Source organism: Procambarus clarkii, chromosome 83 (assembly GCF_040958095.1).
Source record: "Procambarus clarkii isolate CNS0578487 chromosome 83, FALCON_Pclarkii_2.0, whole genome shotgun sequence".
NCBI lineage: Eukaryota > Metazoa > Arthropoda > Malacostraca > Decapoda > Cambaridae > Procambarus > Procambarus clarkii.
The window spans coordinates 3,278,148-3,297,129 of record NC_091232.1 but is presented as its reverse complement, the minus strand read 5'-3'; the positions used below and the strand labels follow the sequence as shown (position 1 = coordinate 3,297,129).

At 44.7% G+C, this 18,982-nt stretch overlaps 1 protein-coding gene and 1 long non-coding RNA gene across 4 annotated transcripts in view; both read right to left on the bottom strand.

The window, feature by feature from the left end:
- Sarm (sterile alpha and armadillo motif) overlaps positions 1-18,982 on the bottom strand; it is a 329,198-nt gene that overhangs the window by 292,241 nt on the left and 17,975 nt on the right. The window lies entirely within an intron of this gene.
- Positions 7,193-8,421, bottom strand: LOC138358323 (uncharacterized). The gene is made up of 2 exons (XR_011225326.1): positions 8,303-8,421; positions 7,193-7,914 (listed from the first exon to the last, which is right to left on the bottom strand). It is a non-coding gene; the product is annotated as an uncharacterized lncRNA (long non-coding RNA).

Genomic DNA, 18,982 nt, shown 5'->3' with positions numbered 1-18,982 from the left:
CCCAGGCCTAGCATAGCACACATATACTACATTAGGCTCCTGGAGAGGACGGTATTACTTACAGTCTACTGAGATTAGTCTCACACGTACCAGGTAATCCATTATTAGTGTTGTACAGAATGAGTTTACGTGAAGGAGTATTACCTGATGCTTGGACAAAGAGTGTCATTGTTCCCATCCCCAAACCACACTCAGATAATTATAGACCCATATCTCTAACATCGTGTGTTTGTAAAGTGCTTGAACGTATTGTTCTTAACCGACTCATGTATCGTATACAGGGGCACCTGTCACCTCAACTGTTTGGATTTATGCCTGGGCTCAGTACACAACACTGTTTTGCTGAGTACTTCGCACATATTGAAGCTTCCCCTCAAGCAGTCTTCATCGACCTAGCAGCAGCTTTTGATACAGCAAACAGAGAAATCATACTGGAACAGCTTGCCGAGCTGGGAATACAAGGAAAATTACTGAAATGGATAAAGGGCTATTTGTCTAATCGAACAGCATATGTTTTGTTTAATGGTGTTAAAAGCACAGAGAGCAAACACTTTGAACTGGGAACTCCACAAGGAGGGGTCCTCAGTCCCTTGTTGTTCAACGTTCTGATGCATAAACTTATTAAAGATCTTCCAACTAATAATGAAGACACTGTCATTTGTTATGCTGATGATATATGTTTACAGGCTGCCACCGAGCCTAGAATGCAAGTTCTGCTCGATGCTTTTGCTACTAGAGCTGAGGAATGTGGCCTTATCTCTGTACAGAAAACTCGTGCCCTCATTCCGTGTGGTATTCCACCACAGAATTATCATATAGATTGGCGAACATCAGAGCTCAACCCTCGCAAGCACAACCAGGTGAGTACCACGTGGGCCCGTATTGCCTTAAGAAAAGACGCGTTTCCGTTTCAATTAACTAAACACTGTTGCCGGCTGTGTTGAATTTTCGAAGACTGAACCTTTTAGGCAAAATATAAAAAAATTATATATTTTTTCTATAATTTAAGTCTTCATTCAAAGGTTTGGGAGTTGTATGTCATCCATCATAAAAAAAACAGGATGTGTAAATTGGACTTTATAAATTAAATGTGTAAATTGGACTTTGTAAATTCTATATGTAAATTGGACCCAACACGAAGGCGATTCACCTGAAATCACAAATGAGGTTGGATTTCGTACGGAGTGGCAAAAGGCCGGGGCCTAGCCGGAGCCTAGCCGGCGCCTAGCCGGAGCCTAGCCAGGGCCCAGCCAGAGCCTAGCCAGGACCCAGCCGGAGCCTAGCCAGGACCCAGCCGGAGCCTAGCCTACGCCCAGCCGGAGCCCCAGGCCACCAGCGGGGACAAAAGACGCCCGCATCTCTTCTCTTCAACAAACTACAACAAACTGGCTTAACTCCCTCACACAGACAGCCCAACACGCCCCCCTGAGCCCTCACCTGGCAACACCGGCCGCCCACAACCACTGCTACACTGTCAACACCTTGAATCATGGTAACTGTTGCCCATATATTGGCAAGACGTCTCGGCTACCATGGTAACAGCTTGGGTACCATGATAACAGCTCTCGGGTACCATGGTAATGGTCAACATGATAACATCAAAGCCATAACAGACATAAATTTAGACAACAATTTGCCGTTACAGCTTCTTGGGTTTTATATAGTGGCGCCACACCTGCAGTGACGTAGCAGGTGTGGCGCCTACACCGCCCTACACAACACATAAGTATACCTCTCAACGAAAAGGTATACACACACACACAGATGTGTATTCCCCCCTTTACTGGGTGTATACACAGTGGGTGGTCAATGGTAGACTACTTGTCGCTTCAATGGCCAGCCAGGTTGATGGGCCTTTTATCCCATCACCAAACCAGCCATTTTGTTATCACTGAAGAAACCGAATCATTGAATAAATTGATGTCGCTGCTCTGTACTTGGGGGCTGTGCTTGTTGACCCATGTACAGTGGGGGGCTGTTCTTGCTGACCCATGTACAGTGGGGGGCTGTTCTTGCTGACCCATGTACAGTGGGGGCTGTCCTTGCTGACCCATGTACAGTGGGGGGCTGTTCTTGCTGACCCATGTACAGTGGGGGCTGACTGCGGTGGTAAAAATGGTGGCCAGATTATCTACATCTATAAAATGTCTGCTTGTGTCTGTCCGAGGTTGGGGGCCAGAAGCTAGGGGCTCACCTCACCAACGTTCACACATGAAACATGTGGGGTATGGGAGTGTCATAGGCCAATCTGGGTCGTGATTGTGAAAACTCCTTAACAAATATAGGTGTTTATAAAGATCCTCCCCCCCCCCATTCTCCCTGCGACTTCCAGTAAGTGTGAAATATTGGCTGTGATTCCTATAGCTCCAAAAAATGGGGGGGGGGGAAGAGACACGTGAATCTTGTCTATATTTCTTATATAGATGCTGAGATGCTGACAAATTCTCTCTCCAAAGTTATCTTTTAGTTTAATATGGCCTGCCACTAGGAGATGCGTTTCGTCGATTCTGTCAACATTGTCGAAGGCAGAGCTGAAATGGATACACTTCAGCTCTTCACTTTAGCTTCAGCAACCACACATACAGTACAACCAAAGCAAAATTCTGCAGTTGCCTTATTTCCTATGTTCTTATACCTGGTTGATACCTGGTTGATGGGGTTCTGGGAGTTCTTCTACTCCCCAAGCCCGGCCCGAGGCCAGGCTCGACTTGTGAGAGTCTGGTCCACTAGGCTGTTGCTTGGAGCTGCCCGCAAGGCCACATACCCACCACAGCCCGGCTGATCCGGAACTTCTCTTAGAAAACCGTCCAGTTTTCTCTTGAAGATGTCCACGGTTGTTATAATGGCTAATGCTGGATATTCTTGGGTTTGAAGATGATAATATGTATCTGAGTGTGAGCTGGCTGTTGATAGTTGGTTGAAACTGTTTGATATGTAGTGCTTCAGCGATGTCTAATCTTCTGTTGTCGGTGTATCTGTCGATCTGTCATGATCTGGTTGTGTGTAGAAAGTATATGTTCTTTCTAGTACACTATGCGTACTAGTGGCTTTAGGTATTGTATGTACTAGCTCTATCTATAAATCCAACATTATGTTTGTAAATTAACTATGTATGTACTTTCCTGAATAAAATTTACTCTAATTTACTTTACTTTCATGGTAGTGTTGTTTGTGCATTGTGAAGTGCCTTGAAAGAGATGCTGTTGTCTTGCCTATATACAGAGATCGTTGGAACAGACGGTCCCCAAGTGGCCATGTGCAGGCATAGACAACATTTCTCTCTTTCAAGCCATTTTGCTTGGTGTCGGGAGAGTTCTTCATTAAAAAGTTGGAGGTCTTCTGGTTGGTGTCGGTAAGGGGTCATGTTTCTATCAGTAATGTCAGCCCCAATGATCTCAGTATATTGGCAAGACAACATATCTTTCAAGGTGCCTTACAATGCACAAACAACACGGCTCAATAAAAAAACATGATATCTAGCTTGGAGCTAGATTCAACCAATTTTTCAAGAATACACATAGGTGGTATGGGACTGTCATAGGTCGGTCGGGGTCGGCACCAGTGCCCCCTATTAAGAAGGATCAGTTCCTGTTTCGAATACCAGTGACTCCTACAACGTCTGAAATATGAGGTTTTATTTTCCAGAATACACTTTTTCAACAGTTTTCAGCTGTTTATAATATCCCAACTTACAACATGAAGACCACAAGGTTGTAACTGCTGTTACAACCTCGACTCACAGTAACAGTTGTAAAAAGAACGTTGTGTTTTTGCTGAGATTGTATGTTATGAGAGATAAGGAGGAGAGGGGTAGAGAGGGCGGAGATGTGAGAGAGGAGGGGAGAGTGAGAGAAGAGGGGGAGAGTGAGAGAAGAGGGGGAGAGTGAGAGGGGAGAGTGCGAGAAGAGGGGGAGAGTGAGAGAAGAGGGGGAGAGTGAGAAAGGAGGGGAGAGAGAGAAGACAGCGAAGGGAAGGGGAGATTAAAATGAGACCCGGGCAACGCCGGGTACCCCATCTGGTATATAATAATTTTTCACCCCATCTTACTTCAGAATTGTGAAGAGTGGAAGAAGAACAATTCTGGTTCTGTTTATTTTGCTAACTTTTCTCGTTCATTCTTATAAATATTGGAACTACAAATTAAATGAGACCAAATGAGCAATGTTGCCACCAATTTCTTGCCCTAATGGACTGTCAATACTGAGGAAGGTGAGAAATTATCTTACTGACAAGTAAAATTAACACTTCCAAATAAATAATGTATTATTATCACTTGTGAACAACAATATTAATATATTACATTGCCGCTAACGGTGGCTCATTCATTGTTTTGACAAATATTAGTTTAACCTAGTTTGTGCCAAAAAGCTTCAAAGAAAACCTCAAAGTAGGGTAGAAAATGTTGGGGTAACTCGTACAAACTGCAGGACGCGCTGGAAGTCACCCTCGAAAATTTGAGCTTGTACCGTATGTAAAACAAAGCGAACACAACCTTTTACATCACCCAGCAGCAGTACGAGCAGTACTATAAACTCCTGGAACTATTTCAAAACTATTGAGAGGTATTAACGCTGAAACATATATAAATATTAAACATTAAGTGAAGAGACCTCGCATTGATGTGCTCTACGACCTCTGACCCCAAAGATAAACAGCGAGCCGTCAATCGTCTGACGTCCCAGCGACACCACCCGTAAAGTGGGTGTAACATCAGTCATGTTCAATTTCCATAAGGAGGGCAGGTGGGTCGGCCGGCGCAGACTAGGACCGGTGGGTCGGGCGGGACCGACGACCCACTAGGTGGGTCGGCCAGGGCAGACAAGGGGGGGCCGGTGGGTCCTCGAACCCCCCTACCCCATGCGAGAAGTGGCAGCGTCAACACACACACACTCAACTAGGTCAACACTGGTGCTCGTTCATCACTTAACACACCAACACCCAGGATATCACCTCAAACATAACTGACAACCGAGCAACTATTTACCTTCGATGATCACAGGGTCTCCTCTCCCGCCTTTCCCTTACCTGCAACGAAATACAGAACAAAATATGTTAAAAAGGCAAATCATGTAGTTCAGAAATATATATATATATATATATATATATATATATATATATATATATATATATATATATATACATATATATATATATATGTCGTACCTAGTAGCCAGAACGCACTTCTCAGCCTACTATGCAAGGCCCGATTTGCCTAATAAGCCAAGTTTTCCTAAATTAATATATTTTCTCTAATTTTTTTCTTATGAAATGATAAAGCTACCCATTTCATTATGTATGAGCTCAATTTTTTTTTATTGAAGTTAAAATTAACGTAGATATATGACCGAACCTAACCAAACCTAACCTATCTTTATAGGTTTGGTTAGGTTAGGTAGCCGAAAAAGTTAGGTTAGGTTAGGTAGGTTAGGTAGTCGAAAAACAATTAATTCACGAAAACTTGGCTTATTAGGCAAATCGGGCCTTGCATAGTAGGCTGACAAGTGCGTTCTGGCTACTAGGTACGACATACATATATATATTAGTTCTATTCAGTTGTGTATGTGTAACTAAAGTCTTTGAAAATGTAATAAGTTTTACGAAACGCGCTCAAGTGTCGCGTCAGACTAGAAATAAAAATGAATTTTGGAGAATTGATTTTTGAATTACCACCAACAGGGAAAAGAAATGTACGAAAGATTGAGAAAATTCGTGTTAGAATTATTAATCTTACTTTTTCGATCATATTTAATAATATATATATATATATATATATATATATATATATATATATATATATATATGCGGAAAATCCACAGAGAAATATGAAATGAGGTGAACGTTTCGGCTTCGTTAAAGCCTTTGTCAACACCAGACTGACTAAGGAGAAGGGAGAAGGGGGAGGATATATAGGCCGACACCTGACCAACCCATCCCTAGGGTTGGTCAGGTGTAATTAACCAAAATCAGGTATAGCTTAGCTTAAAATGGTCAAAGAGGATTAAGCGGTCAGAGAATAAGGATGAAAGATTAAAGAAAAGCCTCATGAACACACAATATATGAATATACAATTATAATGAGACATTGTAAGCCTCTCTATCAGAGTTGTTTCTTAAACTGTTGTGCAATATTATAACTTAAAAATGGATCAAGTTTGTACATTCCAGTACTAACATTAAGAAGATTTGGACACTGACTGATTAGAGCAGACTCAATCAAATTCCGTTCCACGAAATCCCCACAATTGGTAATGCTTTTTGCCCCATTCCAGTTAATATTGTGATCGCATAAACTCGTATGTAGATACAATGCATTAGACGTTTGGGCAGTTCTAATACTATAAGCATGTTGTGACAACCGCAATTGTAAGGACTTTCCTGTTTGTCCAAGGTACACAGAATCACAATCATTGCAGGGAATTGAATACACACAACCTGCTGTATCAGGGGAGTTTTTTATTAAATTGGATTTGATCGTACTATTAGTGAACACCAAATTTATATTAAGTTTCTTAAAAATCAGAGACAATTTTTTAAGTCCACTCGCATAAGGTACCACCAATGAGTTAATAATTTTTGGTTTCGCCTTAGGGACGTGATTATAAAACGTACGTTTGGCTTGTACAAACGAGAAATCCAAAAACCTCTTAGGATATTGTAAACTCTTCCCAATTTCATATATTTTAGCAATCTCTTCATCAAAAAACTCAGGGCTGCAAACCCTCAAAGCTCGTAGAAACATTCCTGAAAATACTGCCTGTTTAACTTTACTATGATGATTCGAATAAAAATGAACATACGACCCCACGTTGGTAGGTTTCCTATTCTTATAGACTGTGGGTTGGTTGGTGTTGTCGTCGTCGATCCTTCTCTATGGACAACCCAACCCACAACTCGGCAGAGTGCTTATACTAGGAGACCACCCTTGGCGCTTCTGGCTCTTGGAGAGGGGCTCAACGTCACACGTTTAGGGGATGCGGCTCCAACACTTAGCCTCGTTGTCACGTGCACACACCCACTCGAGCCGCTGTGACTCCCCACTCTCTCCTTATGAGATATGATCTCCTCAATCCCCTATGACTTACTAGTATTACCTTTTACCCTGTCCACAGCAGTGGTTCTTGGTTCTTTCTCTTTCTCTCTCCTTCTTCACTACTTCCTGGGAAGCCTCACTAGGACAAGGGCAAACACCAGCAAATTGTGACACATTTACTGGACAAAGCACATACACGATACATACACACATATAATAATAATGAATCCTATACTCTATAATATCACAATCAGGTTGCACTCCAACACCATCAGAACTCTATTATCAGCTTATCAAGTGGTATCCTATCTCCTGGTTCGCCACCTGATACTATTAACCTCCTCAAGTTGGTCAAGCCTACACACTGTTGCACCATCAGCAAGATAACATATATATATAGAAAATCAGCATTTGAATGCAATAACATATACCAGTATAAATGTCCATTGATACTTCAGTATAAAAAACTCCTTGACATAAGAATGCCAACAGTCACTCACCTCTCACTGCGTCTTGCACGCTACTGACAACCAAACACTATCAACTCCCTATAAGTAATCCACCAGAACTTCCCCTTCCACCTCTGGAAGTTCACAATCCTAATATCCTTAGGTTCTTCCGGGCTTCACTACCAGGATCCTCTGCAGCTCCTCCAGGCTGCTATCATGAAGTTTCCTTGTGCAACTACGGTGCTTCACCCTTCTGTTATGTTCTTCCACAGCTCTCTTGGCTGCTACACCACCTCTCCAGAAGCACGTGACACTCCTCTTCACTGCTGCTTCTCCTCACAGCTCGAGGTCCTCTGCTCCACTACCTTGGAGTCTCATCAGCTACATCATCTGCTGGCTTCGAAGTTCTCAGCAACTTCTTCCCCAAAGACAAACCTGCAACCCATCGACGTTCCAATAAAATGTTCCCCTTTAACACATAAACAAAAATAACCACACAATATGCTTGCCTCAAACCTCTATCTGTCCTCTACATACAGTGAGAGTGGACTCCCCCGTTTTGGGCGGGTCCATACTCCACCTCGCCTGGCGGCGGTCCTCACTCGCTGGGAGGGTCTTCCTACATCCGGAGCCAGGCTCCCTCAGTCGTCCGCCAGCGCTCAGAGGGGGCGGACGTCGCTCCGTGTTCCTCCCTCTCCACTCTCTTATTTCAGGCTTTCTGCCTTATTAAAACATGTCTAACTTATAAATAAACATTGCTACTGTCGCTGGGCACACGACCAACTACAAGTGATCACTATGAACTGGCGTATATCGTGCTTACCACAGATTAATTGGTCGAGGGCGCTTTCCCTCTGACGGCGTCTGGTCAGGGCGCTCCCACGGCCCACAATAATGCCTCCGGGCGGCTTAATATTCACTAATTATCGTCCACGACTTGAGACCACACGTCCCCAGCTCGATTCCACAGCTGGCACGTCTGCACACTTCTCTTCTCTTAGAGATATATCACTAGGGGTTCCCTTCTGACGGGAGCTCAAACGGAGCGCGGCTTCCCCCTGCGATGTCTGGCACTCAAGTGAGGTCAAGGTCCTCCAGAAGCGAGCCTCACGCCTCCAGCAAAATGTCCACATCTCCTAGCCAGTCATTTATCTGTTTTCTTCTTCATTGCCCATAATCTTAAATTGTTCATTGAATCCACCATACCATTTTTCACATGGGTTATCACCTCAATATTTGCTAGACCTTCTAGTTAGGTCAGGCTTGCTGAATAACTCTCAAGAAGGGAGACTCGTTTCTCCTGCAGGCTGAGATCATAACACTATACACATTAAATTTGAACTTTCTAGCGACTCTATGAATCATAATGTCCAAAAACGGAAGAGTACCATTCTCCTCAGTCTCACAAGTGAATTTTATTGAAGGTACCAAAGAATTGAGTTCATTAAGAAAAACTATCTGGTCTTTGTTGCACGGCCATAAGCACAAAATATCATCAACATACCTATACCAAACCACATTAGCCGGCATAATCCTGGATAAGATTTTTGTTTCAAAGAATTCCATATACAAATTGCTTAAAACTGGGGACAGGGGATTGCCCATCGCCATACCAAATGTTTGTTTGAAAAATTTTCCATTAAAACTAAAATAATTGTCTTTTATACACAATTTAATAAGTTCCAATACTTTATTGGTCTGCAAGCTCAAATTATATTTAGGCAGTTCCTCACGTAGAAATTCTAACAGATCATCAACAGGAACTTTAGTGAATAACTTTACTGCCTAAATATAATTTGAGCTTGCAGACCAATAAAGTATTGGAACTTATTAAATTGTGTATAAAAGACAATTATTTTAGTTTTAATGGAAAATTTTTCAAACAAACATTTGGTATGGCGATGGGCAATCCCCTGTCCCCAGTTTTAAGCAATTTGTATATGGAATTCTTTGAAACAAAAATCTTATCCAGGATTATGCCGGCTAATGTGGTTTGGTATAGGTATGTTGATGATATTTTGTGCTTATGGCCGTGCAACAAAGACCAGATAGTTTTTCTTAATGAACTCAATTCTTTGGTACCTTCAATAAAATTCACTTGTGAGACTGAGGAGAATGGTACTCTTCCGTTTTTGGACATTATGATTCATAGAGTCGCTAGAAAGTTCAAATTTAATGTGTATAGGAAACCTACCAACGTGGGGTCGTATGTTCATTTTTATTCGAATCATCATAGTAAAGTTAAACAGGCAGTATTTTCAGGAATGTTTCTACGAGCTTTGAGGGTTTGCAGCCCTGAGTTTTTTGATGAAGAGATTGCTAAAATATATGAAATTGGGAAGAGTTTACAATATCCTAAGAGGTTTTTGGATTTCTCGTTTGTACAAGCCAAACGTACGTTTTATAATCACGTCCCTAAGGCGAAACCAAAAATTATTAACTCATTGGTGGTACCTTATGCGAGTGGACTTGAAAAATTGTCTCTGATTTTTAAGAAACTTAATATAAATTTGGTGTTCACTAATAGTACGATCAAATCCAATTTAATAAAAAACTCCCCTGATACAGCAGGTTGTGTGTATTCAATTCCCTGCAATGATTGTGATTCTGTGTACCTTGGACAAACAGGAAAGTCCTTACAATTGCGGTTGTCACAACATGCTTATAGTATTAGAACTGCCCAAACGTCTAATGCATTGTATCTACATACGAGTTTATGCGATCACAATATTAACTGGAATGGGGCAAAAAGCATTACCAATTGTGGGGATTTCGTGGAACGGAATTTGATTGAGTCTGCTCTAATCAGTCAGTGTCCAAATCTTCTTAATGTTAGTACTGGAATGTACAAACTTGATCCATTTTTAAGTTATAATATTGCACAACAGTTTAAGAAACAACTCTGATAGAGAGGCTTACAATGTCTCATTATAATTGTATATTCATATATTGTGTGTTCATGAGGCTTTTCTTTAATCTTTCATCCTTATTCTCTGACCGCATAATCCTCTTTGACCATTTTAAGCTAAGCTATACCTGATTTTGGTTAATTACACCTGACCAACCCTAGGGATGGGTTGGTCAGGTGTCGGCCTATATATCCTCCCCCTTCTCCCTTCTCCTTAGTCAGTCTGGTGTTGACAAAGGCTTTAACGAAGCCGAAACGTTCACCTCATTTCATATTTCTCTGTGGATTTTCCGCATAAAATGATCAGTGTTTTGTGATCGTCAATTGCATATATATATATATATATATATATATATATATATATATATATATATATATATATATATATATATATATATATATATATATAGGGGTGGTAGGAGAAGAAAATATCAAAGTGTTCAGTGAGGATCCACAAGGTCTTCTCTGAGTACTCTTTATTTTCTTCTCCGAAAATTATATGTTAATGATACAATCAAGGACTCATTCTACTAATGAAAAACTTATAAAATGTAGAAGAAAAGAGCAGAATTGCAGAATGCTTCAGGAAGATTAAGGTGGTGATCTGGAAAAAATGGATATTTGACTTAAACCCAAATAAGTGCAAGATAGTGAGATGGATGAAGGGGGGGGGGGGACCTTAGTGTCGGCGGGTGATGCGAGGGAGACATCGAACCAGGAGCATTCGCTGTTAGCAGCATGAAGCTGCTAACCAACAGTATAGCTCCACCAAACTGGGGAAGTAAAAACTCCTCACAAGGTATAGTGAGGCAAGTACCGTTATTATTGGACGATGGCTAATTATGTCCACATATACACAAGGCCACATGTTCAGTATGAACAACGGTAGACGAGGAACATGTTCAGCATGAACAACGGTAGACGAGGAACATGTTCAGCATGAACAACGGTAGACGAGGAACATGTTCAGCATGAACAACGGTAGACGAGGGACATGTTCAGCGTGAACAACGGTAGACGAGGAACATGTTCAGTATGAACAACGGTAGACGAGGAACATGTTCAGCGTGAACAATTGTAGACGAGGGAACATGTAGGGACCTGAGCACCCAGACGAGGGGAACATGTAGGGACCTGAGCACCCAGACAAGGAACACGTAGGGACCTGAGCACCCAGACAAGGAACACGTAGGGACCTGAGCACCCAGACAAGGAACACGTAGGGACCTGAGCACCCAGACAAGGAACACGTAGGGACCTGAGCACCCAGACAAGGAACACGTAGGGACCTGAGCACCCAGACAAGGAACACGTAGGGACCTGAGCACCCAGACGAGGGGAACATGTAGGGACCTGAGCACCCAGACGAGGGGAACATGTAGGGACCTGAGCACCCAGACGAGGGGAACATGTAGGGACCTGAGCACCCAGACGAGGGGAACATGTAGGGACCTGAGCACCCAGACAAGGACCCAGTCATCGCCACACCCACCACCCACAACCAGTCATAAAGACCTTTATTGTTAATAACACATAAGAGGGCGGAGAGAGCATGTGGTGTCGGAGGCAGGAGACGTAGCCACTCCCATGAACACTCAGCCGCCAGACTGCAGATGGCGGGACTTATCAAGTCCTCACTCAAGTGAGACAATGACGCTCTTGGCTCCTCCGAGACAACAGCTCCTGCTCCGCACTCTTCTGCTTGATGGGGTTCTGGGAGTTCTGCTACTCCCAAGCCAGGTCTGAGGCCAGGCTTGACATGCTCCTGGTTGCTTGGTTCAACAGGCTATCTATGGCTTGGAGCGGCCCGCAGGCCCACATATACCTGCTTGATGGGGTTCTGGGAGTTCTTCTACTCTCCAAGCCCGGCCCGAGGCCAGGCTTGACATGCTCCTGGTTGCTTGGTCCAATAGGCTATGGCTTGGAGCGGCCCGCAGGCCCACATATCAACCACAGCCCGGTTGGTCCGGCACTCCTTGAAGAAAAGTTCTTCGCCGAAGAACATCATCGATCTGAACCCAAACAAGGTTGTACCGTAGCCATTCCTCGACCAATAGATGGCCTGAATAATATCATTATATAGGCAAGACGACAACATCTCTTTCATGGCAGTTACGAATACACAAACAATAGAGCCTTATCAAAAGATCACATGATTCCTACACACAACCGGACCATCACTAGACATATCCCGACCAGCAGCACTGAAATAAGGTGATTAGAACACCTCGTAGCTCAGTCGATTAAGGCAGTGTCTGGGATGCTCCCGGACGCAGGTTCGAATCCTCGTCACGGCCCTTGTGGATTTGTTCAAGGTGATTAGACATTGCTGAAGCACTACATATTAATCCCTCATCTATCAACAGCCAGTTAATATTTAGGTAAGTCCAAATATTTTCAAGATCATATGCTTGCAAAATACTTTATAACACACACTCACGCACTCACGCAAGCACGCACGCACACCACACACAGCCGCGGGGGGGCCTCGCGGCTAAGTAGACACCAATCTGGGGTCGTAGTCCTAAGGGCCCCGGGTTCGATCCCCGGCAGAGGCAGAAACAAATGGGCAGAGTTTCTTTCACCCTGATGCTCTGTTCACCTAGCAGAAAATAGGTATCTGGGAGCTAGACAGCTGCTACTAGCTGCTTCCGGGGAATGTGTGCGCGAGTGTTAGAGAGAAATATGTAGTTGACATAATAGAGGAAAAATAACCCAGGATACAGAATGGGAGATGAAGTAATTCATGAAACAGAGAGAAAGGTCTAGGAGTTGATATCATTGTTGATTGACAGTTGAGAGGCGGGACCAAAAAGCCCCGCAAGCACAAGTAGGTAAATATAACTAGGTGAACACACCCACACACCCTAAAAGCAGCACTTCACGAGACAAACAGCTAAAAGTTGAGACAAGAACGACTAAATTGGAGGCAGGAGGCGGGAGATGAGAGTGACAGGTCTTGTAGTGGGGGCTGGAGGATGCTGGCCAGCACACTCCCCCACTCCTCCCTGTCTCATACGCTGCAGGTCAAAGTTGTCTTCACATATCCACCCATTAAAACATTGATTGTAACCGTGATATATATGTACTTCAGCCTACAGTTTAGACCTATTGTCTTATGTATGACCCTCTGTCCTGCGTGACAGTGAATACCAGCATTATCCTCACTTTAACAAGATTTAATCGAAATCCTCAGATTAGGCAAAATTGTTATTAATTTTGTCAATAAGACAGCCATATCCTAGACTATTTCCCTTTCCACATGTACTGAGACGAGTGCCACACCCCGCAAGCGCATAGGTCAATATGACACGCCCACAGGGTAACATGACACGCCCACAGGGTAGCATGACACGCCCACAGGGCAACATGACACGCCCACAGGAGAACAGGCAGCGCCCACAGGGCAACAGGCAGCGCCCACAGGAGAACAGGCAGCGCCCACAGGGCAACAGGCAGCGCCCACAGCATCACTTATGACAGCGGAAGCGTCAATATCAGTGGTCTTGGGCAAAACAAAACAATTGAGAATAATCAGATGATGCGAGAGGACGTCAGGACCAGACAGGCGCCGGTGACATTCCAGCATTATGAGATGATAGACAAAATGAACCAGGATGATAAGCTCAGTCCCAGCCTAACTCAGAGGACACACACACACACACACACACACACACACACACACACACACACACACACACACACACACACACACACATCTGCGGTGTTTGCAAAACAAGCAAACATAAGAATAACTCTCAGGATCTTTGGAAGAAGACTTTCAGCACACTGAACACATCACATGTGAGGCCCACGTCTTGTGGATGGAGCCCCGGCCTGAGCCCCGGCCTGAGCCCCCGGCCTGAGCCCTGACGGAGCCCCGGCATGAGCCCAGACGCAGCCCCGGCATCAGCCCAGCGGACCAACAGTCCTGGAGTGCATCCAAGAGGTACAGACAAGTCAAAGATATCTGTCGGCAAATCGATACACACTTTCAGGGAGGGAATAAGAAACAGGCGAATTAGGAGTATTACATTAAACAACCGGGAGCGATGAAGGCTGGGCCGAGGAACTAACGCCCAACTCTGCAAGCGAACTTATCAGATAACCAGTAGGTGGAGAGGGGGACCAGCCCCCACAAAGCCCCCCCAGCCAGCCCCCCCAAAGTTCCGCTCCAGCAGGTGATGAATGGGTTGCGTGTGGGCGTGTCCCAGCTGCTCCCATCACCGCCACAACACCCTCCCTCAGCCTCCCCTCAGCTAGGATCTCACCACCAATTTGTATCCTAATAGAGTGAGAGGAGCCCTGGCTGACGTGTCCCGCCCCACCATATAGGGCTCTCAGCTCAGCCCAGCCACACCCGTCTCTACCTAACCCCCACAAAACCCCCAAACTCCCCTCTCTGTCTCTCTCTCTCTCTCTCTCTCTCTTTTCCAGTCAGCCCCATCACTCTGCCCCTCCTCTCTCTCCCTCTCTCTCTCCCTCTCCCAGTCATCCCAATCATCCAGCTTCCCTTTCCCGGATATAACCCAGAAAATAAGATCAGTAGGAAGAGCAGGTAAAGTAGGGCGATGAATATCCAATTCTCTGTCAAACAAATTGCAAAGATTATCACTCAAACAACATCAAGTCCAAGCACAGAAAAAAACTCTGCACCACAATACACTGGTCTGACACTACTGCTTTGTCTCATCATTATATCAGATATAGACATAAATACAAGTCACATTTTGATATCATCGGCACGTACGATACTGATATCAGTATGAAAATGACTTCTGTAGAGGTCATGAAGAAAACCACAAGCTGATATCAATAAAGTCTTCGATTGGGCAACGGAAGATAACATGATGTAGAAGAGTGATAAGTTCCAGGTACAGAGGCATGTAAAATAATGAGCTAAAGGAAGTACAGAGTACAAGATAATCAGATCTCAGAAGTACTGATTATCTAATTAATAATTAGTACTGTTAAAGAAGAAACATGTAAAGGATGTGGGAATAATTATCTCTGACGACCTAATGTTCAGCAAGCCTAAGAAACCCAATTTAGCATCAGTCACGGAAATGCTAGGATGGATTATTATGAGAATCTTCAATCGACTTGGGAATGGTCCAAGACGGACCGAAACGTCTTCGTCTTCTCATCTTCTGATGAGTAGTTTGGTCCTCATATCTTCAGCCACGTTATTGTAACTCATCGTCTGCATGAGAACCTTCAATCCTATCACTATAGATCCTATCCAATCCAATATTGTGATAGGATCCATAGGATCCAATCGTATGGATCCTACCACAATAGTCATGCTGATCAAATCACTTGTGTTTTATTGTCTTGAACACTGCTCATGTATTCACTTCCATTTTCAAAGCAGGAGAGATTTCTGGAATAGAGGGAAGGGAGGGAATTGTGAAGGGAAAGCGCCAAGCCATTAAGACTATATAGCACTTGGAAGGGGTCAGGATAAGGATTTGGGATGGGACGGGGGGGAAGGAATGGTGCCCAACCCCTTGAACGGTCAGGGATTGAACGCCGGCCTGCATGAAGCGAGACCGTCGCTCTACCGTCCAGCCCAAGTGGTTGGACATAGAGGGAATACAGAGAACATATACGGCACGCATTGTAATGATAAAACATCTAAATTATTGGGACCATCTCAAAGCTCTCAAAATTTACTCATTGGAAAGGAAACGAGAGAGGTATCACATAATATATACATGGAAGATACCTGAAGGACAGGTCCCAAATTTGCACAATAGAACAACAACATACTGGAACGAAAGGAAATGCAGAATAGAACCAGTGAAGAGTAGAGGTGCCATAGACACAACCAGAGAACACTGTCTGAACATCAGAGGTCCACAGCTGTTCAACACCCTCCCAGCAACCATTAAAAATATTGCTGGAACGAAGGTGGATGTATTCAAGAGGAACTTGGACAAGTTCTTCCAAGAAGTGCCGGACCAACCAGGCTGTAATGGATATGTGGTCCTGCGGGCCGCTCCAAGCAACAGCCTGTTGGACCAAACTCTCACAAGTCAAGCCTGGCCTCGGGCCGGACTTGGGGAGTAGGATAACTCCCAGAACCCTCTCCAGGTATGTTCTCCAGGTATGTTCTCCAGGTATGTTCTCCAGGTATGAAGAAAGACCGTCACTCTACCGTCCTGCCCAAGTGGTTGAACCAACAGGCTGCGAACACCTGCGTTCGCAGGTGTTCACCAGCCTGGTTAACACCAGTTAACACCAGCCTGGTTAACCAGACCACCAACCAGTAGGCCTGGTCAGAGAGACCGGGCCGCGGGGACGTTGATCCCCGAAACCAACAACAGGTAGGTACCCCCTCCCCCCTTCACACACCAAACAAACTTCGCGTATATACATGTTTAACATCAAGCAAACCCTCTGTTGTATCTGTTATAAATAACTTATTATTATTATAATTAATTGGTAATATTATTATTGTGATTGTTCATCTCTTCAAATCTTTCAAGTTTGGGGAGATATAAATAGGGGGCAGCTTCGGGGGGTCCAACAGCCTCTTTGGCAGCCTCGGGGGGGACCAACAGCCCCTTTGGCAGCCTCGAGGGGGACCAGCAGCCCCTTTGGCAGCCTCGGGGGGGACCAGCAGCCCCTTTGGCAGCCTCGGGGGGGACCAACAGCCCCTTTGGTAGCATCGGGGGGTCCAACAGCCCCTTTGGTAGCCGCGGTTACTCCTCTTATTATTAATGTTATTAGGAGGGTGTGTGTGGAGGCCTGGCCCGCTGCGGCCCGCCAGGGTGGGGCCTGCCTCCCGCCCTCGACAACAACAACACTAAAGAATTCCCACCTGGCGCACCTTGAAGAAGGCGGCGGCGCACCTGAGGGGCTCCAGCAGCTGCCCGCCCTGGGAAACTCCAGCAGCTGCCCGCCCTGGAAGACTCCAGCAGCTGCCCGCCCTGGAAGACTCCATTCACCATAAACTTGAGGAGTCAGACAACTGCTGATATAGCGTCATGAGCCGATAAGGAAGCGTTCGTGGGGGAGGAAATTATTTCTGGCCATCAGAACGAAACCAGTTTTTGGTCATAGATGAAAATGATGCAGAGTTAAAGTTAATTTTTTGCCATTTGATTTAGGAAGAGTTGAGCGAATATGAGCGAATACATCAACCCTTCCTCGCCCCAAAAATGTTAGTACTTACAGCAACTATTGATGTGATGAACGAAAGTAAACTGTTGTACCCTACTTCCCCCCAAAGCACAAAAAGTTCACGTTTCTGTACTAGTGGAATACGGCAGAAAACATTGCGAGCCTCGGCCGCTACCGTGACAAGATATCTGGGTTAATCTTGCACACACACACACACACACACACACACACACACACACACACACACACACACACACACACACACACACAACAATACAATACCCAATTAAGACCCCACCGAAGCATACTGAGCCTAACCCCTTCTTGATAAGAAGACAATACATTACCATATATCATCAAGGCTCGTGCCCATTACACATCATCAAGACGCGCCGCTGACGAAGGCGTCTTGACATGACAATCAATCAATCTCGTCATTACATAACGCTGAAGGGTCGTAAGTAATTCCCGTGCGAAAGCGACAAACCAGGTAAGGCCCTACAAGAATCCTTTGTTGTCACAGAATATCCTAAAATGACTAAATAACAATAAGGCTTCCGATACGACAACAGAGGCACAATATAGACGCGTGGAACCTAAGGTATAAGCCTCGAGGGACCTCTGATTCAAGGGTAAAGAGAGTGAACAAATAGGGTTTAGAAGGAAGCGTGACAATAAAGAGCGGTGATGAGATCCCAAGGGAGTGTCAGTCACGCTCGTAGTTTCCCCTTGATCCCACCTCAGGTCACGCTAGACTCCCACTACATAACCAGAAACGTTATCGCAAAATAACCATTCGTACTATGTTAACCCGGACTTCTGTTACATATACGAAAGTTTACCCCCTTCTTCTATCAGCAAATCTTCGTTTTCTTTAGTCACCTTCAGTACTAGTACAGTATAGGCAGGCTCGCGCTCTCTCTCTCTCTCTCTCTCTCTCAAACACACACAGAGGTCTGACGGCTGAGTGGACAGCGACCTGGAGTCGTGGTCCGAAGGGCCCGGGTTCGATCCCGGCGGAGGCGGAAACAAATGGGCAGAGTTTGTTTCACACTGATACCCCTGTTACCTAGCAGTAAATAGGTACCTGGGAGTTAGACAGCTGTTACGGGCTGCTTCCTGGGGTGCGTGTGTGTGTGTGTGTGTGTGTGTGTGTGTGTGTGTGTGTGTGTGTGTGTATAAAGATAAATATATTTAGTAGACATAATAGAGGCACAGTGCACACCACTGGAACCCCGGTGGTGGTGGAGGAGTCTGGACCTTCCCCACCACTACACACAGACATTAATTAAAGCCAATAAAACAACCATGATTAAACTCAGCTTCCTGTTGCATATTATTAACTCCAACGAGAGAGAGAGAGAGAGAGAGAGAGAGAGAGAGAGAGAGAGAGAGAGAGAGAGAGAGAGAGAGAGAGCAGACAACTTCAGGGGGGAATGCTTTAGGCACTTTACATCTCTGGCACCA